General features: G+C 47.0%; 1 protein-coding gene across 9 annotated transcripts in view; it reads right to left on the reverse strand.

Annotated features, from left to right (window-relative positions):
• MAPRE3 (microtubule associated protein RP/EB family member 3) overlaps positions 1–25,266 on the reverse strand; it is a 1,726,857-nt gene that overhangs the window by 686,203 nt on the left and 1,015,388 nt on the right. The window lies entirely within an intron of this gene.

Raw genomic sequence — 25,266 nt, forward strand, 5'->3', positions numbered from 1 at the left:
AACATTATGTGTTACTACTGACTTCTGCAATTGTATTCGTTCTCCCCTCTTGCTTCTCCACTCTTTCACTTCTTACTCTGTTCTATCCTCGTCTCCCTTTCTCCTTTTTCCTATCTCCTCCCTTTACTTTCATCTATGTACTTACTCTATCAGAATTGTCCTTGGACCTAGTATGATAGCAACCTTTTTTGTCTCCTCCCCCCTTACTTGTTTTTTCGTCCGCCCACCCTCCAGCACTATTTGAAATGTCATCAGGCCTAGTATGATAGTCGCTTGTTTTGTTCCTCCCCTCCCTTTCTGCACCCCTCTCCCACATCTTTTGTAATCTCCGGCTCTACCAGAAATGTCGTCAGGCCTAGTACGGTAGTCGCCTGTCTGTTTCCATTTCCTTCCCACTCTCCTCCCACTCTCCCCCTCCCTTCCTTATCTATGTCCTAGTTCTTTCACTATCTGAAATGTCGCCAGGCCAAGTATGACAGTTAATTTCACATTTGTATTGTTCATGGCCTGTAAGAATGTCATTGTATTTTCCCTTGTTCTCTCCCTTGCCTTGAAGTGCTTTGAAACACATTATGTATAGGCGCTATATAAATAAACAATCATATCATATCAGAAAGCCTTGTGGATGATGCAGAGGGTCTTGAACTTGACCCTCGCAGCAACCAAGAACCAGTGGAGAGTATTTAGGGCAGGAGAGGTGCGGTCCCTGAGCTCGAGGCCAAGGATAAGTCTTGCAGTCCTATTCTGGACAAGTTGAAGGGGGCAAAGTGAGGGATAAAGGCAGTTTAAGGAAGAAGATGTTTCAGCAGTCCAGCTTAGAGAGGAACAGAGGTCTGGAGAATGAGTTTCTGGGGGAAGGTGAGGGAAGGGAGAATGCCTCTGAGGAGGTGCAGATGAAAGTGGGCCTTCTTGGCAAGGTCTGTGATGTGAGGAGAGAAGGAGAGAGAGGAGTCAACGATGACACCAAGATGTTTTACCTTACAGTAGGGTGAAGTAAGGGACCCATGGAGGGTGGCCAGAAGGGAGGAGGGAGCTGGGGTCTGTGAGAAATATGAGGGCGTCCTCACATCTACTTTCCTTGGATCCTCTGCACAGGTGGCCAGAGAAAGGCTATTGCTGTTGGATCCTGACCTTCGGGGCGGAGAAGCGAGGGAGGTCCACCTGGGTGGAGGGTTCTTAGTAAAAGTGAGTGAAATGTTCCCAGGTGAGACACAATATTTGCCTTTTCCATGCTGGGATGACATTTTAGTCCCATAAGCTTTTGTGGGATATTGTCACGCCATCCCCTCCAGTCAGAATAACATCAGGAGAGAAGACAAGCCTCGAAGACCCAGAAGGAGGGTGAGAAAGAATAGGGTGCCCTTGGGGGAGACGTGGTATCCCCCTTTCCCAAGTGACAATCAACCTAACCACTCCCCAACCTTTATGGACTATTATAAGCCAGCACCCCTCATTTCTTCACAATTGACACTTGACAGTACTGGAAGAAAGAAGAGACAACTAAGAGCAATAAAGACTATGCTCTTTTACCACTCTAGTACTGGGAAGAGGAAGATGTGTGCTAGAAGTAGTGAAGGTCAGGCATGTCCCTTTAATGGGAGTCAGGCAGGACTGAATATTCATTCACACCTGCAGCCTGTCCAAGGATACAGTTGAACCTGGGAAGGTCGGTCAGAGAGGAAGGAGGTCAACCAGTCCAGTGCAAGGTCTGTAATGCCAAGGGTGTCACAGAGTCAATTTATGAGGATGGCATGATTGACTGTGTCAAAGGCAGAGGAAAGATCAAGAAGGATGAGAACGGAAGGAGAGTTGGAGTTGAGATTCCAGAGCAAGTCATGACAGGTGTTCAGGAGTGCAGTTTCCGTGCCTCTGACTGTTCTGAAGCCAGACTGGTGGTTGTGGAGACAACCAACAGAATCAGTGTGCTGGATCAGTTGGGAGATGGCCAGCTTCTCCAAATGTTTGCCCAGGAAGGGGGGTAATGGAGATAGGGTGGTAGTTAGCCGGGCAGGAGGTGGGTAAAAGGCTTTTTGAGGAAGGGGTGCACAAGGGAGTGCTTGAGGGGTAGCGGAAAGGAGCCAATGGCAAAGGAGTGATTGCAGTACAGCCAAGGCCGGAGCAAGGGATGCAATGTTGTCCTTGATAGTTATGGAGGAGCAGGGGAACACCTGCGTGGAGGAGACTGTCAGAGAAGACTTGTCTAGAGACCTCATCCGGTTCTATTGGCAAGAAATAGGAGACAATGAGGCAAGGGGAGAGCGGGGCCAAAAGAGGCCTGACGGCAGGTCAGGGAGGAGGTAGGGGTGTAGAGGTGAGTGAGAACACGATGTCCTGAGTTTTGGGTAAGAAGTGGGAGGCCAGTGCAGAGAGTCAGGGATGGAAGAGGAGAAGTGGAGGCTGCAGTAGGATTGGCGATTTTCTTGCAGATCTTGAACATTTCAGCCGTGCTGTTGGTGGCCCCAGAGATGCAGGCTTGAATATAGGCCTTTTAAACGGATGGAGAGCCTGTATTGCCTTTGGAGCTGGCGGGAGGCCAGTCTGTCAGAGGATGTGCCTGAGGCCTGCCACTTCTGCTCAGCAACTCTGCACTTGCATTTCAAAGAGACTAGGTTGGTCATAGCAAGTTTGCTTCTTGCGGATCTTCCTGACAGGGGAAATATAGGTACCTATGTACTCCCTCATCAAATTACAATCTAAGACCAGGGGTCAATTTTTAAGTAAGTTGATATAGACTAAATGAAAAAATGTTGGTGCCACATGCACAGTTTTCAAGATATTAAGGGCATTTTTGTGCTACCAGGTTCTAACAACACTTTACCCACCACTAGCTTTCTCACACAATTTATCGACCTGCTACCCAACCTTTTCCATACTGTGACGAATCCTTGGATGTCGTCACTTTGCCCCGAGGGGGAGCAACTTCCCATGAGGCCAGGGAGGTGAGGACGCTATCTGATAGTTCTCCTGTGGTGGTACTCAGCAAAAGGAACCCATGGGGAAGGACACCTACACGAGACTAGGGACGAATATCCAGGGAGAACACAGTATATTTCCCCCTCAATCCCCCTCACTTAACCCTATTCTACCTTGCCATCCCATGTAAATGTGTCATGTGCATAGTAGTAACAGTACTAGGACATAGTCGACCCAAGAGAGATCTATGGTAAAGGTTCTGGGATGAAGAATAGTCAGGTCTACCTTAGAGAGCTCTCAGGGAAATACTGGGACGAGGAGGCTGTGTGGAGGAATGAAGAACGATCCTCAAAATACTATGGAGCAGTCTAGTGTTTCAGGAATTCTGATTGGCCAAAGTCAATACACAATAGAAGAGGGAAAACCAAGCACACAGAGGCCCGCCATGGAGGAACCGCAAGTGCAGACAGCATCTTGAGTGACAAAACAACAGGGTTGCTAGGTGGAATCCAGACAGCAGTAGTGGAAACGTGCTGCCAAGGGAAGCAACACAGCCCCAGAGGAGCGGAACAATGTGTGGTCCACTACAGCTCCCAGAGAGCCATAGGAAACTGCAGAGAACACAAAGAAGCTCACAGGAAAGCCCAAGGCTGACCTGACAGGACCGACAAACACCGTAGGTACCTGGGTGACCAGGACGGTTGATGGGGTTGCAAAAGAGAGAGAAAAGGTTGGGTCTGGGTCTCGCACCCAATTGAGAAGAGCATCACAAGTTCTCTTCTTCAGCGCAGTACCTTGCAGAGAAATCAGAGAGAGAAGCACAGGTCTGGGACGCACACCCTTCTAGGAAGAGCGTCATAATCACTCTTTGTCGCAGGACCTGGCAAGAAAGTAAACTAGGTCTGCCAACACAGGTCTGGGACCCTCACCTAAAATAAGAAGCTTGAGGAGGGCCTAGGGGAGGGAGTCAATCCCCAAGCCTTTGTGAACTGTGATAAAGAGCCTGAGAAGGGCATGGAGGAAGGGAGTCATCCCTCAACCTTTGTGAATTGTGATAAGAAGCTTGAGAAGGGCCTGGGGAAGGGAGTCATTCCCCCAGCCTTTGTGAACTGTGATAAAGAGCTTGAGAAGGGCCCCAGGAAGGGAGTAAGGCCCCAAGCCTTTGTAAATTGCGATAAAGAGCAGGAGAAGGGCCAGGGGAAGGGAGACATTCCCCCTACTAGGGTGAAACCGCAAGGAAACAGATCAGGGGAAGGAAGCCATACCCCCTGGTATTGTGTATCATGAAGCAAAGCCAAGGAAGGCCCAGGGAAGGGAGTAATTCCCCTGGCACTGTGGAAATACTGAGAACAAGATACCTGGAGAAGGGAGGCATTCTCCAGGAACCCAATAGTGAAGACCACTATGGGCAGTAAGGAATGAGTTGGAACTTTACCTTTTGAGTTTGAACTGAGAACTTTACAGCACCACAATCTGGAACTTTGGTTTGTATCTTGGCAAGGAACTAAGACCTGGGGAAGGGAATCATTCTCTCAGGAGCAGTTCCCACCTTCCAATTGGAACTATGATCTGTTGTCCAGAAGAAGGGAGCCATTTCTCTGGACCAAGAAGATCCACTACCTCTTTAGTTTAGTGTGAGGGACAGAAGTAGGCATGATGGTGGACCCTTTTCATTTACTTGGACATTCTGACCGAAGCCTTAGTTTATTTTAATTGATTTCATTTTGTGTCATTTGTACAGCGCCTTGCACCATAATTATGGTCGCAAAGCACTCTTTGGTTGACTGTCCTCGGAGGGACCCGAGTCCAACATTTGGGAGAATGGGAAGGTGCTATTATGAGTGTGTGTATTTCGGTCATTACAGTCATGTGAGGGTGGATAAGACCTTGCTAGTCACCCATGTCTGAATGGCGTGTGGATGTACTAAACGGGGTGGATTGTGTTTAAGGAGATATAGAGATTTATGTGGAAAGCTACAATTCTGATTTTTGTCGCTAAATGAAGTTTCATTCTTAATGCAGTGGTGTTGTGCCATATGTGAGTGCAGGATGTGTGAAATGAGCCTGTGTCTTCTGCTAAATTACTGTTCTGACGTGCTTTACTACTGATCTCACCTGGTTCTTGATCAGGATCTTCATGATCTGTTGAAGCAGAGTCACTGTCCTTTTTGTTGCTCTTCTTCCTGGCAAGTGAGCTCTCCTTGATGGAAAATGGGTGCCCCCTCTCCGCAGCCACCGCACCAGCCTGCTGTTACCAGTGTGCATCAGTGTCTGCAGAAAGGAGCGTCCCTAACTTGGGGAAAAGGCGAATGCTGGAAAAAACCCAAGCAGAGATGTGGAATCCAGATTGTGCCGGTATTACGTATCCTGTGTTTTCAATGAATCTAATGGTGTTGCAATGCAGATAATTCTGTGGTGTGAGGCACTAAGAGCGTTCAGAAGCTGAAGTGAAAGCAGACCAACAGAGCAGGTTGATATAAAAGGAGGCGTTGAAGCTGGCCGTATATGTAGGGGAGGAAGAGAACGAAAACTGGAACAGTAGCTGGAGGGGGAACAATGCAGAAGAATGTGCCGTAGCAGAAGAGGGAAGCAACTCACACTAGCGTTGGTACCCATGGAAATCAGCTGGGTTGCAACGCAGGGAATGCTGGGGCTCGTAGGCCAAAGTACCATCCGCCATCTTGAAGGAAGACTAGAGTGCTGCAGACGCTCGATTCTTGAACATGCTAGCACTGTTGATTGTAGCCATCTCCACCTCTGCCATATCGAATAGCGCAGTGTCATGACAGTTACAAAGGTGCGGGGTGTGAGGGGAGATAATGGGTTAGCTGTACAAACAACAATGTATACATCCTGGGTTCTGTGTATGTGCAAAGAGCAGTGCTACGTATCACAGATACGAAAAGGAGACGAGGGCCTAAATTCTGTAGAAAGACGTAATATGAATACAATTAGGAAAACGCTTGGATTGAAAAAGGGGGTATAGCCTAAAATGCATAGAAAGACATCGAGTGATTGATTTTAGAAACACCTTATGCAGTATGTTGCTACCTTACACAAGTAGGCTACATGCAGAATATGGCTAACTTACACAACTAAGCCAAATGCAGACTAAGGCTACCTTACACAATTGGGCCAAATGCAGAATGAGGCTGTCTTACACAATTAGGCTAAATGCAGAATGAGGCTACCTTACACAACTAGGCTAAATGCAGAAAAAGGCTACTGTAAGGGAGGCATGGTATCACAAGTATGACACTGACACAAGAGATACAATTGCAAAACCTTTATTCTTAAATTCAAAGGTTTGGAAAAACTCCTACTTTGCCCTATAGCTATGTTGGGAGTAGCCTCTACCATCAAATAATAAGGAAACACAGTCCTTATGCCTACCAATATCTTTTATACAAAAAAATGTGTAAAGTGAAGTTATGTTTGCAAAGAAAAATCTCTGTCATAACAAAGAATCAATGTGGCTGACTCAGCTCTCCTTCCCACGCTGGACAGCACGGAGTAAGGCGGTCCCCATAAACAGGATGACACACTCTGGCTCAGGTTCTCAACAAGAAGGCAGTTCAAAACGTAGCTGGAAGCCTGCTTGATCTTCCACGTTAAAGTCACTTTTCCAGATTTCAAAAGTTCTTTCACAATCAAACAAATGTTCATGCAAGTCTCCCTCATCACGCTCAGACCTTTCAATCACAGAACTTGCAGGGTTCCCTTCCCCAAGCTTAATTCACATTCTTTAGGGGTTCCCTTCCCCTAATTTATCACTTTCGGTCTCCCTCAGTCGGGCTCAGATCTTTTCCTGATGTCGAAGACTTTCGAATGTGCGAGGTTTTTTTCCTATAGACCTCAGCAGGACCACTTCGACTTTCCCTGTTTCAGCTCAGACTCTTGTGTTATTTGCCCCAGTGTCTCTTGATCTGGGTAGTTCAGTATCACGCACACAAAAGTTCAACATTCACCTTTTCACTTCCCCTTTTCTTGTGGTTAATCTTGATCATTACGCTTTTTGGAGTTTATTCACTTTGTCGCTTTGTAACAAAACATTTCACCTTTTGCAGAGACTCACCAGCTGTGTGCATTCCTTTCTTGTCTTCTCTGTTTTAATTCACGAGTCAAGGTTAATACCACAGGCTTGGCCTTGCCTCCCCAACTCTGCCGCTCACCCAGGAGAGTCGCTGGCACCCTTGAAACACAATTCAGTCTTCTTGTCTGGGATATGGTCTTCTTTGTGTATCTTTCACGGCTCTTCAGAGGCAACAACCTCATACAGGGATCTTCGGGGTTTCTCTACCCTTAACTCTCGTCCCTCTGACGGTCGTTCTGCTTCAGTAGGTTCGCTTTTGCCCCAGAGGTTCTGCTCCTTCTCGTGTCCCACCTTGCTCAGAGTGTGTCTCTATGTTCCGCCTTTCAGCCATGTGGGGAGAGCTAATGGGTATCAGATAGATGTAATTAAAGTCAAGTGCCTGACTTTGTCTGACCTGATTAGCGGAACATGTCCAATGATATGTGTAAGGGTGAGCCTCTTTACTCTGAGTCACCCTCTTCCTCGGCTCATTGTTTGTGTAGAAAACGGGCGGAGGGGGGCATTGGAGGATCCTATAAAATAGGGTGGTCAAGGGTACGGGAAAAGGAGGAATACTGTATCTCACCATCGGTTGTCTCACCTCCACTCCCTGAAGACCACTCACCCAGGTGATCCGCTAACACTGGTCCACCCCCAGCGTCTGGATCCAATGGCGATGTCTGTGCCCTGGCCACCTGAGAGAGAGATCCCGGGGACTAGTAGGCGAGACACCCTTTGGTTTCTCACACTACCTTACACACCTAGGCCAAATGCAGAATATGGCTACCTTACGCAATCAGGCCAAATGCAGAATATGGCTACCGTACACAACTAGGCTAGAGGAAGAATGTGGCTACCTTACACAATCAGGCTAATGCTACCTTACACAACTAGGCTAAATGCATGTAGCTATATGATATCAGGTAATACGATTGAAGGGGTTTTACTGGCTGTACTCCCTGCTCACAACACACTTGCCTTATCCGTCGCTCTAGGGTGTCTGCGTCAGGCATCCAAGGCAAACATGGGCAAACACGGAGTGATGCTACTCATGAGGACCCACTGGCCCTTAGCCGAGGGCTGCGCAGACAAGGCTGCCTTGAGGCAGCTAGAAAACCATGGTTAGCGAGGCCACGCCGGAGCAATGAGGATGAGGTGGCAGGGATGCATTCTTATTATCTGGACGACCCTGCAGATCACTGGAATCGGGGGGGAGGGATAAGGGGAGCAGGGGGAGCGGCCTCTCCATGACAGTGCAAAGGCGTTCCCCATTGAGTCCAACTGTGGTTGTCTGCTGCCAAAAGATGTGCAATTTGCGTTCTGTTGAGTCGCAAATAGATCGATGCAAGGTGTGCCCTATTGCATGAACAGCTTAATGAGATGTCTGTCGCATAGCTCTTTTTCGTGGCATTGTTCGCCCATTCTGCTTAGGTTGTCTGCAATCATGTTTTGCACCCCTGGCAGGTGAAATGCATGTATAGATTTGGTTTTGGTTGCCCAGTGCCACAGTTTCTGCGCTTCCTGTGACAGAGTCCTGGAATGGGTTCCCCTGTGCTTTCTTATGTAGTACATGGGTGTCGTGTTGTCCATTATTATTTTCACTCTTGTCGCTTTAGTAGCGGTAAAAACGAGTGGAGTGCACGACCCACCGCCTTTAGCTCAAGGACGTTGATGTGTAGGCTTGCTTCATCCAATGTCCTTTTACGCACAACTGGTCGACATGTCCTCCCCATCCCATCCCATCCCATCAAGGATGCGTCTGTCACCATGGTCATTTGGTGCAGCGTTTCTTGTAGCGCATGCCTTGGTTACGTTGCAAGGCATCTTCCACCATCCCAATCATTGGACTAATTGAGACATGACCTGGACCTTGTGCAATTCTGACCATCTGTCGATTATGAACCCTTGCTGTGGTCACATGTGCAGGCTGCAATACAGAAGCAGGGGTATGCATGATGACATTGTCACACCTAGCATACACCTTCTGATGGATATCCATATTCTTGTCTTGAATTTGGTTGCTATCTGTACAATAGTGTTTGCTCTGTCCTATGATGGATGTACCAGGAACTTAGTGGTGGTGAACGCTGCTCCGAAGAAGATCATCTGTCTGGAGGGCCGAATGCAGGACTTATTGTAATTGATTGTGAATCCTGGACGTTCTAATGTTTCCACTCTCAATGTCATTGCCACTGGCGCCACTTGTAACATGGATCTCTCCACTCGTATAAGTAGGAGTATATGTGGTGACCCTGCCGCTGCAGGTACGCCACAACTGGTGCCAAGCATTTTGTGAAGGTCTTTGGGGTGGACCGGAAGCCAAACGGTAGGACTCTGAACTAGTAGTGGTCCACCATGAACAGCAGAAACTTCCTGTGTGCTTTGTGTACTGGAACATAGAAATAGGCATCTTGCCAATCCAACGAAGCTAAGAAGTCGTTTGTAGTGCTTTGATCACATTTACTATGATGAGCATTTTGAAGCTTTGTCCCTTGATGTACTTGTTTAGGGCCTCCATTTTCAATCCAGCTTTTTTTAACCACAAAGTAGCGTGAGTAAACCCTTGTGCCTTGTTCTCGTTTTGGGACTTTTTGTGTAGTCCTATTGATGGGCGTCTGGATTTTTTAAGGAGGGCTGCAGCTGATATTTTGGAGCCATGTTTGTTGTTTGTTTTTTTGGGGCTAACTCCAAGACTCCAAGACGTGTCCATGCTGGATTATGGCCAGGACCCATGCGTCCATTGTGATGTTGGAGGTTGGAGGCAACATACCCACATACTTAAAAAATCTGATATGCCTTAACGAACCTGCAAGAACACTGCGATCATCGACATTATCACTGATCAGGAAACCAGATTTCAAATGGGCCAACCACCTGGGGTGATCCTTCCCTTTCGCTTCGCTACATTGTAGAACATCTTACTGCTAGGGCTAAGACAACAAAATGACTGCAAACAATTCCAAAGCAATTAAAAACTCGACCATTTAAATAGGTCACTCTAGGATTTCTGCCTTTACTAGCGGCTTTGTCCAGTTTTATCTTTGTTTTCCCATGTGTTCATGTCACAGTGTCCTGATGCCCGTGGGCTCCACCACCTGACAAATAAATAAAATGCCTGTTTCAGTTGTCACCCTCTTTGGGACGAAGAAGACGGCCTACGCCTTTATGTGTTTCTGTAGCCCTTGGATGTGTATCCTTTGTAGGACTCACTGAACCCGCGGGAGTTTTAAGAACTATGTTGGTAGGACCTGCCCCATCTTGTAGCGGCAGCTAAGCGACATGATGCTCCTCGAGGTTAGCGTGAGGTTAGCGACCTTACAGTGTTAGTCTTTATTGCCTTTAAAGCTTCGTCAATTTTGGGGCTGAATAATTTGTCTCCCTCAAATGGCATATCTAGCACTTTATTATGGGCATCTGTGCGGAAGTCCGTGCAGCAAAGTCACTCTTGTCGTTGGAGAACTACTCCGTTACTAATTTGTTTGATCGCCATTTCTGCAATGTCACCCGCTATGTTAATGTTATGGTTCAACACTTCTTCAGCTTCATGAAGGATGGTCATGGCTTCTTTATGTTTCTCTTCAGGCAAGTGCTCTACGATGGGTGCCATCCTGTGCCACATCTCCCTGTCTTATCTAGTGTGAGAAACCAACCGGTGTGTCACTGCTCAGTCCCCTGGGAACTATCATCAAGGTGGCCAGGACACGGCCATAGCCTTTGGATCCAGTTCCTGGGTGTAGACCAGAACGAGAGGATCACAAAATGAGGGATTCCTGGGGAGTGGGACACCCGGGGGAGAGACGCAGTATCCCATTCCATGTACTATCTAGGAACTTTATGCCCATCCCACCCCCAATTTCCTTCACACACTCTTCCGCACGGACAAGGTGTTTCAGGGAAAGACAGACTCACACATGACCAGTCCGTTTGAAATGTCCTAACATCAGAGTCAGGCACTTAACCTTAATGATTTGCACCTGAATCCTGTTACCTTTCCTCACTGGGATAAAAGGGAGAGCATGAGAGCACCCGGAGAGCGAGGCGAGAAAGGCAAGTGAAGCGAGCAAGACCAGCAGAACGGAAGGGCAGGACATTCTGGGAAGGCGACACGACCATGGAAGCAGAACAGACGGGACCAGGAGGCGACTCAAAGGCTGTGGGCCTACCAGCTGTGGGGTGAAGGTTGCTGCAGAATCCCAAAGGGGCAACTCTCTGTTACTGAAGAAGGTCACAGCGGTATATCCTTCATGTACAGTATGAGGACTTGAAAGGAGGCTAGCCGCGCTGTGCCAAAGCCTTGACTTGACGGAAGATCCTGATAAAAGTTATCAGCCGCTGCCGGTGAGTGAAATGGGAGACCTGCTTGTGTTGATAAATGAAAAGAACATTAACGTTTGAAGTGCTTGTTGGGTTATTGAGAAACCACGAGCCAAGGCACATTGTAGCAAGAGTGAAGAATGCTGAGATTGTGCGTGTGAGAGAAGTTGTGAAAAAAAATAACCGAGAAAGGAGGTGAATAGTCAAAGTGGTGATACAAGGGTAAAGTCAAGGGTACAAGCCCCCCCGACCCCTCGTACAGTCAAAAGTCTTTGGCAAAAGGTTAAACAAAGTATAAAGCTAACCTAAGGAATTATTATCCCTGTGATGCTAACTGAGAACTGCAGGTACCAGAAAGCCTCGGGAGAAGAGGACGGTATAAACCTTTGAACTGTATCCAATATTGTGGGTTGCGTGTCAGACGGCAGCCGTGACAAAGAGAAGCCTGATTGTTGAAGGTAAAGGCACTTGCTTCAAAATAACAGTGACCCGGCGAGACGCGATCACCTATCGGAAGTCTCTGTATCGAACTGGCAAGGTTCATAGTCATTTTTTCGAAAACAAAAATGTCGGAAAAAAAAGTCGAATTTCTTTTTCAATACGTTTTTTTTTCGAAATGGGGGGTTCCCCCCCAACCTCCCTTTTTTCTATTTTTTTTTTATTTTACCCCTTTTTTTTATTCCCGGACCCCAAAATAAATATATAATTTTAAAAAAAAGAATTCGACTTTTTTTTTTTTTCGATATTTTTTTTCAAAATTATTGTCTTTCGACATTATGTTTTCAAAAAAATAACTGCACACCAACTGGCAAGTACTTTGAAGTGAAGGCGTGAAAGATTGCAAAGTAACAAGTGTGATACTAGTGGTTTGAAGGTTGGCGCCTGATCGAGGGAAACCAGAACTGCCTACAGAGGGAGGTCGGAGCCCGGAGGAGGGGGACCTAAGTGAATCAGTGAAAGTGAACCAAATATTTGTTTAACAGGACATTAAGAGCTCTGGTAAGTCCCCATTGAAAAAACAATGGGAAATGGGGAAGTAGCTAATAACCTGAAAGGAATTGTGAATGATAGCATGTGCCACACTTAGATGAAATTGCAAATGATAGCATGTGCCTCATCTAGTTAGAATGTTAGAATTATGATTGGTAGCATATAGCTCACTTAGTTGGAATTGTAAATGATATCATGTCCCACACTTCAATGGAAATGCGAATGGTAGCATGCGCCACACTTAGATGGAATGGTGAATGATAGCATGTGCCTCATCTAGATAAAATTATGAGTGGTAACATTATCCCACAATTAGTTGGAATTATAAATGATAGCATGTGCCACTCTTAGATGGAATTGTAAATGATAGCATGTGCCTCATCTAGATAGAATTATGATTGTAGCATATCCCTCACTTAGATGGACTTGTGAATGATATCATGTCTCACACTTATTGTTGAACTTAGAAACTTTGCCTAACGTACGCTCCCTGTCCTGCTCTCATGCTTGATCACAGGCGCTTTACTGATAACCACCATATCACACTACTATGCTTACTCTCCCTTATACACCATCATTTAACTAGAACACAGCTGTACTATGACACATTCGGTCTAGCTGTTCTCATAATGACATGACTCCACATCATCCTAATAAAACACAGCTAGCGGAGCACTTTACGGCTAGCCTAAGCGTCTCCTCAGGCCTAACATAGCCAGAACTCAATCTGGGTGTCCACCCTCCAGACTGAACACATCCAACTGATTTCCTCAGCACCACACCTACCGCTAAGAAGCAGCTATCATGCAACAACCACACCAGCTGCACACATATCCGGTGCACCCACGCACCATACCACTCTCTCTCTCTCTCTCTCTCTCTCTCTCTCTCTCTACTGACTGAACCGCGGTTCCCGAGGGCATTCAACCTACCAGCGCTTTGGGATCATACCAATGATACATAAGGCGCTATATAAATGCCAAATAACATAACACATAATCCAATATAGGGATGGAAATTACAGACTTCCTTCTCTTGTTCATAAAATCAAACAAGAAACAATCCTTCTCCTCAAAGGGCGTAAGGCCGAACTCTCCACAAGCTTTTGTATTAGTATTTTCTTTATTGATAGCGCGCATCAGGCCCAGAGGCATCAGGGTGCAAGAACTTACAGAACAGTTAAATATACAGTCAAGCGTGAGCTTGGATCCAGCTGTACACAACTTAGAAAATATACAGTTGAGTGTGAGCTTGGATCAAGCTGTAAACAGTTACAAGTACATACAGTCATAAGTGAACTTGGATCAACGTGTTACATAATCATACAATATTAAGCAAGTTATCATTAAGGCAGCATGAGTTAAGCAAGACATAATTTACAATAAGGTAATGGAGCCCGAGATCTGTAGCTGGAGACAGGGAGCTCCAAGGCCATAGTAGAAATGAAGAGAATGAATCAGATTTGGGCAAAGAGCCATGATTTAGTTTTCTGCTTGAAGGAGTTAAATGAGGGTTCAGATCTGATGGCAGTAGGGAGAGAGTTCCAGAGCTTGGAAGTCAAGACAGGGAAGCTCACACCTCCAGCTTTTTGAAGTTTGAATCTGGGCAAGGATAGGCTGTGTCTCTGAGCAATTCTTTTAGGCCGGGTAGATGTGTGGAGAGAAAGGCGGTTGGATAAGTAAAGGGGGGCCTTGTTAGCCAGGCACTTGTGGGTTAGGGCAAGTGTTTTCAATGAGATTCTCTGTTTTACAGGGAGCCAATGTAGATTGGTTTTGAATTCAGAAATATGTTGGTTTCTGGGAATGTTTAATGCCACCCTGATGGCATTATTCTGAGTAGTTTGCAATTTGTTGAAGTTAGACTGGCTAGTCCCCAAATAAAGGGCACTACAATAGTCTATCTTAGACATGATGAGGGTTCTAGCTAAAGTGATGCTATTGGGAGTGGACAGACAAGGTCTGCAGGCTGAAATAAGTTTGCAGGTATATGCTGACGCTGGCCTGACTGCATAGTTTGTCTCGTCAAGGACAGTGTAGAGTCAAGATAGATACCTAGTGTTTTGGTATCCTTAGAGACCTTGATGACGTTGCCATCAATGATGAAAGACTGATAGGATCGATCTAGTTTATTAAGACGTTGAGTAGATCCCAGGATGAGGAGCTCCGTCTTGTCATCATTAAGGCAAAGTTCATGTTGGGCCATCCAAGCCTGGATGATCAGATATACACCATTCAGTGCTTTAGTGTCAGCTATGTGGTCACCTGTGATGGGGATGAGTATCTGGGTGTCGTCAGCATAATTAGTGTCGGAGACACCTAGATAATCAAAAACATCAAAAAATGGTTTAGTGAACACATTGTAAAGTGTAGGAGACACGCAAGAACCTTGCGGGACTCCACAGTGAATCGGAGCAGGGTCAGCAGCAGCTGATGGGGGAAAAGATCCTCCTGGATCTGCTACCTAGAAAGGAACTGATCCACGCAGTGGCTGAGTCAGAGAAGTGGGCGGCAGATAGGAGGTGCTGGCACAAGATGTGGTAGTTGACCAAATCAAAGGCAGCGGAAAGGTCTAGAAGTAATAACCAGGCTAGTTTCCCATTTTCTTTCAAGACTTCAATTTGTGTTTTCAGGTCTATCGAAGCTGTTTCAGTCCCATGCCTAGGACGGAAGCCAGACTGTCTCAGACCAAGGAGGTTGTTAGATTCCAGATAGTCTTGGATCTGCAGGTAGGCTGCACAGTCTAGTATTTGGAGCATGAAAGGGACGGTGGTGGTAGGTCTGTAGTTGGTTGGTATACTCTGGTCTACGGATATTTTTTTAAGCAGTGGGATAACATCTGCGTCCAGAAGATTGTCTGGAACAATACCTGTTTTAAAGGAAGAGTTAATAAAGGCTGTGATAAAAGGGGCAAGGTCATGAGCAGATTCCTTCATAATGAGGGCAGGGCAAGAATCGCCTTGGCAATTAGAGGGTTTGATTCTGTTGATAATGTCTTCCACTTCGGCAATAGTGAGTGGGGAGAAGACAAAAGGTTTGAGAATAGGTGGGACCACGGGAGCAGCCCTTAATGGAATGATCTGACGATTATCCAACTGCAGACAGTTTTGTTTGTCTTTGATTTTAAATTGGAGGGATAAGATTTTATTCAGTAGTGCTGTCTGGTATTTGCACACCATTTGCTGTCTTTAATACAAGTGTCGGGAGGCGTAGCAGGTGATTCAATTTTCTTTAGGATCTTGAATAATTCTTTTGTGTTTGAATCTGCTTGCATGATACGATTGTTATATGACTCCTTTTTAGCCAGGAAGATGGCATTTTTATAGTTAAGGGAGGCTAGGATGAGACCGTCCTTGTGGGCATCTGAAAGATGGCTTTTCCATCGAGTTTCAGCTCAGCATTTGGTTTTGCGGAGCACTCTTAGCTGAGGTGTAAACCATGAGTTAAGATGTGCGTGTGGTTTAGGCTTCCTGAGTTTAATGGGGGTGATTGAGTTTAGGGCTGAGAGCATCCAGTGGTTATATGTGTCCGCTAGGAATGTGGTGGGATCAGAGCAGGAGTGTGTGACCTTGTTGAGGGAGGGGAGTAAAAGAGGGAGTAATTTCTTTCTAGTTATGTCCCTTTTATTTCTGATGGGAAGGGCCGGTGCAATAGTTGGCGGAGGGCGGTAGGCTGCTTCAATGTTAAAGGTAATGATATGGAGGTCTGACCATAGGCATGGTGCATTAGAGAGTACGCTAACGTTACAGTTAGTATCAGCTAGCCAGTCAAATGTCCTCCCTTTAATGTGGGTAGGTTCTCGGATATGATGGGTGAATCCAAGGTCCGTTAATGAATTGGCAAGGTCAGTAGCAGTGGGGTCATTTGGGTCAAGGAGTCCCAAATTGATGTCATCTAAGAGAATGATTTGCAAGTTAGTTTTAGATTTGTCTAGTAATAATGCAGAAATCTCATCAGCAAAGGAGGATGCTGGGCCAGGTGGTCTATAGATGAGGTGCAGGATGGCAGTTTGGTTTGGCGTTAGTGGTAACTTGACCGAGAGTAGTTCTGCGGACTTGATGTTGACATTAGGTACAGCTCTTAAGCCGAGATAATTTTTATGAATGAAGGCAACTCCACCTCCTCTGGATTGAGCGGTGTTGAGATCACAGCGAATATTTCTGTAGTCTGGTGGTACGGCGAGGTACAGTGCGGGTCCAGAGGCCGCATGTAACCATGTCTCAGATATAGCAATAAAGTCAAGCTCTTGGGACGTGATAAGGTCAGCAATGTCTAGTGCATGGGCAGGGAGAGATCAGGCGTTAAGGGCGCCCTTGATCTGAGGAGCTTTAGCTACTGGGGCTGAAGTTTTAAGATTAGAGTTAAAGCTGGGAGTGCATAATACTTGAGAGCTGAGACTAGGAGAGGAGAGTTTGGACATAGTGTGATTGAGATTGTTGGAACGACTGTTAAAGCGACAAAATCTAGATCCTAATCTCTTGTTTCTGATGTGGAGGGAGCAAGGTTGATTTCGTGTAGGTTTCTTAGCAAAGTGTTCCAGCCATAGAGCAGGGGCATTAAGTTATTGGTTGGTGGGGGCATAGCTCTCGTTATGCTTGTTCACATCTAGCATAAGGCGTCCCATGGTAAGGCAATGTAGATGCAATAACTGATGGTGTGGAGGATTCACAGCAGCACTATAGGTGGGCTGTGTCAGAGATAGGAAAGGCGAAATAGTTGTGAGAGAGCAGTTAAAATGTGCTAGGGATGCATAAATGAGCAGCCGAGCCGTGATAGTGGAGAAGAACAAGTTACTCCTTACCTGGTAACGTTCTTTCGATGGGATGTTCCTCCAACGTATTCCTTATCTATGATATTTGTATCTCCAGCTTGCTGGCCTTGGAAAAATAAAATTCTCAGTAGAGGGCGCTGTGCGTCGACGTCCGTCGAGTAGGTGTTCCTCGACAGCCACAGTATCGACGCTGACGTCATCATGCCTATAAATGGCCACGCGCAGCGTCCGTTGCTCAGTTCCGTTTTGTAGAGTAAGGTAGTTATTGCATGAATGGTTACTACCCTTGAAGGAGCGTAAGCTGCAACCACAAGGGAAATGTTACTGCGGGGATGGATGGGAGGGGCGATAAGGAATACGTCGGAGGAACATCACATCGAAAGAACGTTTCCAGGTAAGGAGTAACTTGTTCTTCAAAGGGATTGTGTCCTCTGACGTATTCCTTATCTATGATAGACTCCCATAGCAGTGGTATGTGATTGGAGGCGGGAGTTAGAGATGCCATATTACTCTTTAAGAATGAACAGAGTGTAACACAGCTTTGCCAAATCTAGTCTCTTGACTAGAGGAGGAATCCAGGCTATAAAATTTGGTAAAGGTATGTGCGGACAACCATGTGGAAGCCGCACATATGTCTCGAATTGGTACCCCTCTTTGAAGAGCTGAGGAGGCTGCGATACCCCTGGTCGAATGAGCCCTTAGATTTTGAGGAGGCTCTTTCCCTGCCAGTTTGTAGCATTCCAGAATGGCTAAAATAATCCATCTGGAGATGGTTTGTTTGGTTATTGGTAATCCCAACTTATGTCCTGCGTAACCTACAAAGAGTTGGTCTGCTTGTCTAATTTTAGCAAGTCTGCTGATATAAAAACTCAAGGCTCGCTTAGGGTCCAGCCTGTGTAGTCTCTCTTCCTCTTTCCCCGGATGGGGAGGAGGATAGAATGAAGGTAAAGTAATCTTCTGAGTAATGTGAAATTCAGAAACTACCTTTGGGAGGAAGTTAGGCTTCACCTGTAGAACGACTTTGTCCTTGTGAACAATTGTATGAGGAGGTTTACAAGATAGGGCTTGTATCTCGCTAACCCTTCTGGCAGATGTTAATGCTACCAATAAAACAGTTTTGAGGGTGAGAAACTTCAATGAACAAGAGTGGAGTGGTTCAAATGGAGCACCCTTTAGGAAGTTTAAAATTAGATTTAAGTCCCATAAGGGATCTTGGAATGGTCTTGGAGGGTAAACATTAGTTAGACCTTTCAGGTATTGTATTACCAATGGAATTTTGAAATATGAAGGCTCCTCTGCAGTGCGCTTAAAGATCGATAGCGCTGCGAGATAGCCCTTAATAGTGCCAACTTGAAGGCCTGAATTTGCCAAATAAAGTAAGAAGGATAACACCGCAGGTGTACCACATGAAAAGTGTTCGATATTCTTTTCTCTGCACCAGCTGCAAAATGTATTCCAACGGCAGCGGTATAGAGTTTTAGTTGCTGGCCTTCTGGCCGAAAGCAACACCTCCATGACGTCATCTGGAAGGTCCCAATCCTTGTACCTCAACCTTTCAGATACCAAGCGTGAAGGTTGAGGGTCTTGATGGCTGGATGGAGAACCTGACCTCCCTTCTGCGAGAGAAGATTCTCTCTGTACGGTAGATGAATTGGAGGGTGGATGGACATGTCCAGAAGGTCCGGGTACCACGTTCTCCTGGCCCAATCCGGGGCAATTAGGATCATGGTCTTCCGAAACCTTCTCAACCTCCTGATCATTTGAGGGATGACAGGGACCGGAGGAAACGCGTACAGAAGTGGGAACTCCCAGTCCACTACGAACGCGTCTCCTAGAGCTCCTTTCGGGGGAAATTCCCTTGAGCAAAATCTGTCGCACTTCCTGTTGATACTGGTGGCGAACAGATCCACTTGAGGGGTTCCCCAAAGGGCGAAGATCTCTTGAAGGACTTCCTGAGCTATCTCCCACTCGTGGGAGACTGTGTTCTGCCTGCTCAGAGCGTCCGCTGTCAAGTTCTTCTCTCCGGCTAGGTGAATTGCCGATAGAGAGATTCCTTCCTGAATTGCCCAAAACCAGAGCTGCATCGCCTCTCTGCACAGTGGCAGTGACCCTATGCCTCCTCTTTTGTTGAGGTAGTGCATGGCCACTGTATTGTCCGTCATTATCAGGACGTTTCTCCCCCGTACAGACGGCAGAAAAGCCTTCAGTGCCAGTCTGATGGCTCTCAGCTCCAACAGGTTGATATGTAGTTTGGACTCCGATGGAGACCAACGACCGCTGATGGTCAAGTCGTTGGCATGGGCTCCCCACCCCGTGAGTGAGGCATCCGTGACTACTGTTATCTCCGGCCATGGTTGCCAAAACAGTTCTCCTTTCAGAATGTTCTCCCGACGGGCCCACCACTGAAGGTCTCGAACCAGTCTGATCGGAATCTGAAGGAGATCTGTCATCCTCCCTGAAAATTGTGACCACCGAGTCCTCAGTGCCCAGTGAAGGGATCTCATTCTCAGGCGAGCCTCTGGCACAAGGGATATTGTTACACATTGTGGTAGATGGACTCTGTGGTCCCATACCCGCTTGTGCGGTATCGTGCGGAAGTGCAGCTCCAAGATGGATGCCCGTCGGGTTCCTCCAGCCGACAGCTACGGTCTAGTCTTTTCACGTCTCTCCGAGACGCCACGGACCGCTCACGTGATACTATATCAAGACTCCAAGCCAAGGATTCATCGCGTCACTTCTGCTACCGACGCTCCGTGAGTTCGATATTGAATCCTGTACTTACTTGTCTATTAGTTCTTGTTTGCCCTTTAACTGTCCTAATCTTGTCTTTACCTATCTCTCAGAGATTATCTTCATTCACGCTATCCAATCACTGCTCCCTTCGTGTTCAGCCCAACCCGGCAAATCCTGCTTAACTTAGCCGTCTATAGAACCTCCTCCACGGCATTACCTTCCTCTTTGAAACCCGTCTGGGTAAGTTCCTTATTCCCTGAGTCTTCCCTTCTAACCCCGATTAGGATCACTTACCTGTCTGTTCTTGCAGAAGACCTGCCTCTCATCCTTTGTTCTTCCGAAGTCCTGTTCCGAAGTTTCAGTCCCAATCCTTCCCTCCAAGGGTGAGAGCTTTTCCCTTCCGCCTTCTATTTTGGCTGTCTTACCTTTTCCATCTCTCTGATACTGTCTTATTCCTTTTGTTTACTCAGAAGGGATATCCTGTGCAACTACCGTTTGAAACCACCTCTCAAGGATTCTTCTGCTACAACTACTTCCCGATCGACGAGATTCCAGACTCGACCAGGGTTTTCTTCCCATTACAGGGTTTCCCTGGCGATCCTATCCTCTCCCCCGGTTTTCTTCTCTTTCCGGGTCGGAGGGGCCAGGACTGTCTCAGGGGAACTTTCACTGCTGCATTTGTCTCTTCCATATTGGATCTCCGAATTGTCAAGGTGAGCGGGTTTAAACCTTTGATATTTACTGAGGCTAACTACCGCTTTAAGCAATTTGCAGTATTCATAACAGATATGCAGGATGCCATGAGGCCTAGCAACCTCAAAAAGTCGAAGGCTGGGAGACGTTGGGCATTTTGAAACATGGTGACCATCTGCAGAATATCTTGAGCCCTCACCTCTGGTGGTGAGGCTTTTCCCAGGCACGTGTCCAGGACTGCTCCAATGAACTGGAGTCTCTGTGATGGTATCATCTGTGACTTCTTTAAATTGAGGGAGAAGCCCAGCTTGTGAAGGAAGTGGCAGACATAATCTAGTTGGATCCGAGCTTGTTCCGAAGAAACTGCTCTGATCAACCAATCGTCCAGGTAGGGGTAGACGTGAATCCCTTCCCTCCTTAGACTTGCAGCCACAACCGATATTAGCTTGGTGAAGACCCTCGGAGCGGAGGTCAGCACAAATGGCAGAACTCAAAATTGATAATGAGAGTTGCCAATTGCGAACCTCAGGTACTTCCTGTGCTTTGGATGGATTGGCACATGGAAATAAGCATCCTGAAGGTCCAGAGATATCAACCAGTCCTGAAGCTGGAGGGCCTGAAGGATCTGAGAGAGAGTTACCATCTTGAACTTGTCCTTCCTGAGGAACTTGTTCAATTCTCTTCAGTCTAGGATGGGTCTCAGTCCACCGTCTTTCTTTGGTATGAGAAAGTAGGGGGAGTACCAGCCCTTGTTCCTGTCCGCTACAGGTACCGGTTCTATGGCAACTTTCTCTAGCAGGTCTACAATTTCCTTCAAGAGGAGCGGATCCGGCACTTTCAGAGAGCTGTTCCCCGGTGGATGGCTCTGAGGGATGCGTAGAAAAGGCAGGCAGTAACCTTGGGCAACTGTCTCCAATGCCCAAGCATCTGACGTAATAGCCTGCCATTCCGTCAAATGGTGAGCTAACCTGCCCCCTACAGGTGTCTTGTGATGGGAGACCTCAGAGTGGTTTGGGAGCGGCTGATGCAGTTGCCGAAGGTAAAGCGGCTCCTGCTCCTGCTGATGCGGCTTTCTTTGCTCTACCCCGTCCACCACGGGTAAATTTTCCTTGGCCTCTTTGAGCCGGCCGTCCTCTGCCTCTTCCATATGAGGAATAATAGCGAAAGGACCTTCCTCTCCAAGAGGATCCTGAAGGACGAAAATTAGTTTGGCGGATTGCAGCTCCTAGTGACTTGGCTGTTGCTTTAGATGTTTGCAGTTTTTCCAAACGGTCATCCGCCTTTTTACCAAACAGGGAAGAGTCGTCAAAGGGCATATTTAAAAATCTGGCCTGTACGTCAGAAGCAAAGCCGGACTTTCTCAACCACGCATGCCTGCGGATTGTAGTACTTGCCGCCATGGCCCTGCTGATACTGTCAGCAGAATCAATGCCAGTTTGAAGGGACTCATACATTGCATCTTTACCATCTCTGATAATATTTAAAAATGCGTCCCTTTCTTCTCCTTCCTGGAGTCAGTCAGCCGCTGATGAAGCACACTCCCACAGAGGTCGGCTGAACCTAGCGAGCATACAAGTCGCATTAATAGATTTTAAAGCCATGCTACAGGCAGAGAAGACTTTCTTAGCCATGGCATCATATATTGTATCATCCCTATCCTGTGGAGCAGTGGGGTATGCAGATGTACTGCCTGATGAAGTTGCAGCCTGGACCACCAGACTCTCTGGAGTAGGGTGTTTAGATAGGTATTCAGGGTCAGAAGCAGATACCCTATATTTCGCTGACAACTTCTTGTTAACCGCAGGGATAACTTCAGGAGTTTCTCAGTTAGTTAAAATCCTTCTCTGTAAGGCAGAGTGAAATGGAACCACAGGATCCTCCTGTGGACCTTTATCCAAAATGTCAGTGAGGTCATCCTGCTGAAAAACAGGTGAAGGTGCAGACCAACCCATGAATTCTATGATTCTTGACATTAGGGTTCTATAAGGGGTTTCAGCATGTTCCCCTGGGTCTAATTTGACAAATTCCACTTCAGGGGAAGTGTCTAAACCACTTGCTTCCTTTAATACATCCTGAAGGTCTTTCAACCTTCTTTCCTCAGGGTCAAAAGTCTCTGGTTCAGGAGATGTGGTCCTCTGCAGGTCAAAAGGCCTTTCTTGATCCGAGTCTTCCCTTTCCTCATAAATTGAGGTTAAAGGGGGGTGTTCTGAGTGAAAAGGGACAAACCTCATTTCTAAAGCAGAAGGAGCCATCATCACTGGCCTTGAAAAGGTCGATGTCATCGACACCGATGTAAAAATCCTCGAAGGCGCCGACAAAGGCGTCGAGAAAACTGGAAGAGTCCCCGTAGAACTCGAAAGGATTGGAACCCTGCTCGAGGATGTCGACGACGCTCTCGCGTCGTGTCGGAGGCTCTTGGCCTAACAGTTGGCTGTGGAGTAGCTGTGGTTTTTTCTTTTATCAGCGTCGACGCCGGTGTCAACTCAATCGACGGATGCGTCGAAGAACCCCTCGATAACGGCGTTGATGGCGCCGATCTATGTTTCGAAGGGGCTTTCGACGATGGCGTCGAAGATGCTTTACTTCCTGATGGCTCATAGCGCTTTCGGGTCGACTCTTTCGCCGGGTGCTTCGACTCGCGGCGTTTAGATTTTTTGGGCTTTTCACCTGGGGTATCACCCTCATCTGACTTCGAGGGGGTCGAGGCCGCTTTCTCAAAGACGCTTAGCATCTTTTTTCTGAATTCCTCCCACTCAGCCTGAGAGCTGTGTTTTGTGGGGCAATGTACTCTTTCAGGGGAACTAGAAGACGATGACGAAGGAGATCTTCTACGTCTCTTTTTCGAGTGTCTAGACCTCAACGAGTGGTGGGAGCCACTTCGAGACCTAGACCGAGAATGCTTTAGACGGTGAGGAGACGAATGTCTCGACTCTACCGCGGAAACTTTCGAGGAAGTTAACACTGACTTACCTCTCTCGAGCTTCCCCTTACGCTCCTTCAAAGGCTTTCGCCGTCATGGATAGGCATTCCTCACACTCTGAACACTGGTGTTCGATTCCCAGACACCACAAACAGATCCTGTGAGGATCCGTCAACGACATTTTCTTCCCACAGTCTCGGCATTTTTTGAAACCGGACCGAGGAATCGTCGGGTCGCAGGAGGAAGCCATCGAGTACGAGTCGGTTTTCTCGAGGAAATATGAATATATTTCGACTGCCGAACTGAGCAACGGTATTCCGAGGCACACGAAGCACGGAAAAACAGAACTGAGCAATGGACGCTGCGAGTGGCCATTTATAGGCATGATGACGTCGGCGTCGATACAGTGGCTGTCGAGGAACACCTACTCGACGGACGTCGACACACAGCGCCCTCTACTGGGAAAAAATGTTTTCCGAGGCCAGCAAGCTGGAGATACAAATATCATAGATAAGGAATACATCGGAGGACACAATCCCTTCGAATGAAAGCATTAAAAGAAAGTAGTGTAGTAAGTGCCACAAAAGCATGATAAGCAGTGGATGCGGTACGTACAGAACGGCTGGTGAGTCAATTGGAGGTGAGTGTAAGTGTGGCAGGAGATCTGCTGGTAGGGTAGGCACATACAGATCACCGAACTTAGGGTGCAAAAATGATAAGCAGGTGCAAGCAACCAAAGGAGACAGTTTGGCGCAGAGACTATCCACCAGCATGCTGATGGAGCAGTAGTTCACAATGACCAAGAAACAATGAGGTTCCGTCTGGTAAAAGTAACTAAGTAAACTAGGTAGAGATATGTCTCTAAACAGGTAACAATCAACTAATCAGAGCAGCTAAGTAACTAAAAGGTGCAGGCAAAATAGTTACCACAAAAGCCATTGATAGTGGTACGAATAATGCAATTAAATTACAAGTATAGCAAGGCAGTAGGTGCTGGCGCAACCGACAACATATAGCCAGTACATCAATAAGAAGTGGGACAGCATGCCGAACAGGGCAGGAGGGACAATTTACTACCTAGAGCTCATAATTTACATCTAGGTAGTTAGTAGGTGAGGTGCACTCCTACTAAGCGAATAGCTGAGTCAGGACCAAGGGAAAGTGAACATTAATTGCCGTATTCCTACCACTACAATGAGGCACAACTTGTGTGGCAGGCGTAGATGATAAACAACAGGGGCAGCATTAACACTATCAGGATTAACGGAGTAAGAAAAGTGTTCAGCAAGCGTGGGCAAAGAATTCTGTACGGTAGGTAGCAATTTCGCGGCATATCAACACGGGCGTAATGTGATAGAGTGGGGCACATTGGGAGGTGATCACAAAGCTGCAGGTCTGGAGTGATCGTGATTGTATATATAAGTACGTGGTAAATTACCCGGCACACGCTACGTAATGCACATAGATATGAACAGGGTGACAGCAGATCAAACAGTAGGGAAGCAGGATAGTGCTTACCAGGCAGCTCAGAAACAGGCAACAACGGTCACAAGGCCAATAGTAACAGATCAATATGAGCAGAGTTCCTGGCCCTGGCCTCTATCGTCTCTGGACAGGCTCAGGACAGGAGGCTGCCTTGTTGGGTTTTGTGATCACTGTGCGGAACGCCCCCACCTCGACAGGTGGCGATCGTTTGGTTGGTTCTTCTGGGACGTAATCTGTGTCCCAGTCGTCTATACCAAGCAAGAAAGATGGTGTGGAATCTGCATCCCCTGCGTAGCCGTCTGATCTTGACACTCCCTTCTTCCCCCTACCCAATCTGGCTTCCGCCCTCTACACTCCACTGGAACGGCCCTCATCTCGG

This window comes from Ambystoma mexicanum, chromosome 4p, assembly GCF_040938575.1.
Source record: "Ambystoma mexicanum isolate Mex_15411 chromosome 4p, UKY_AmexF1_1, whole genome shotgun sequence".
NCBI classification, from domain to species: Eukaryota; Metazoa; Chordata; class Amphibia; order Caudata; family Ambystomatidae; genus Ambystoma; species Ambystoma mexicanum.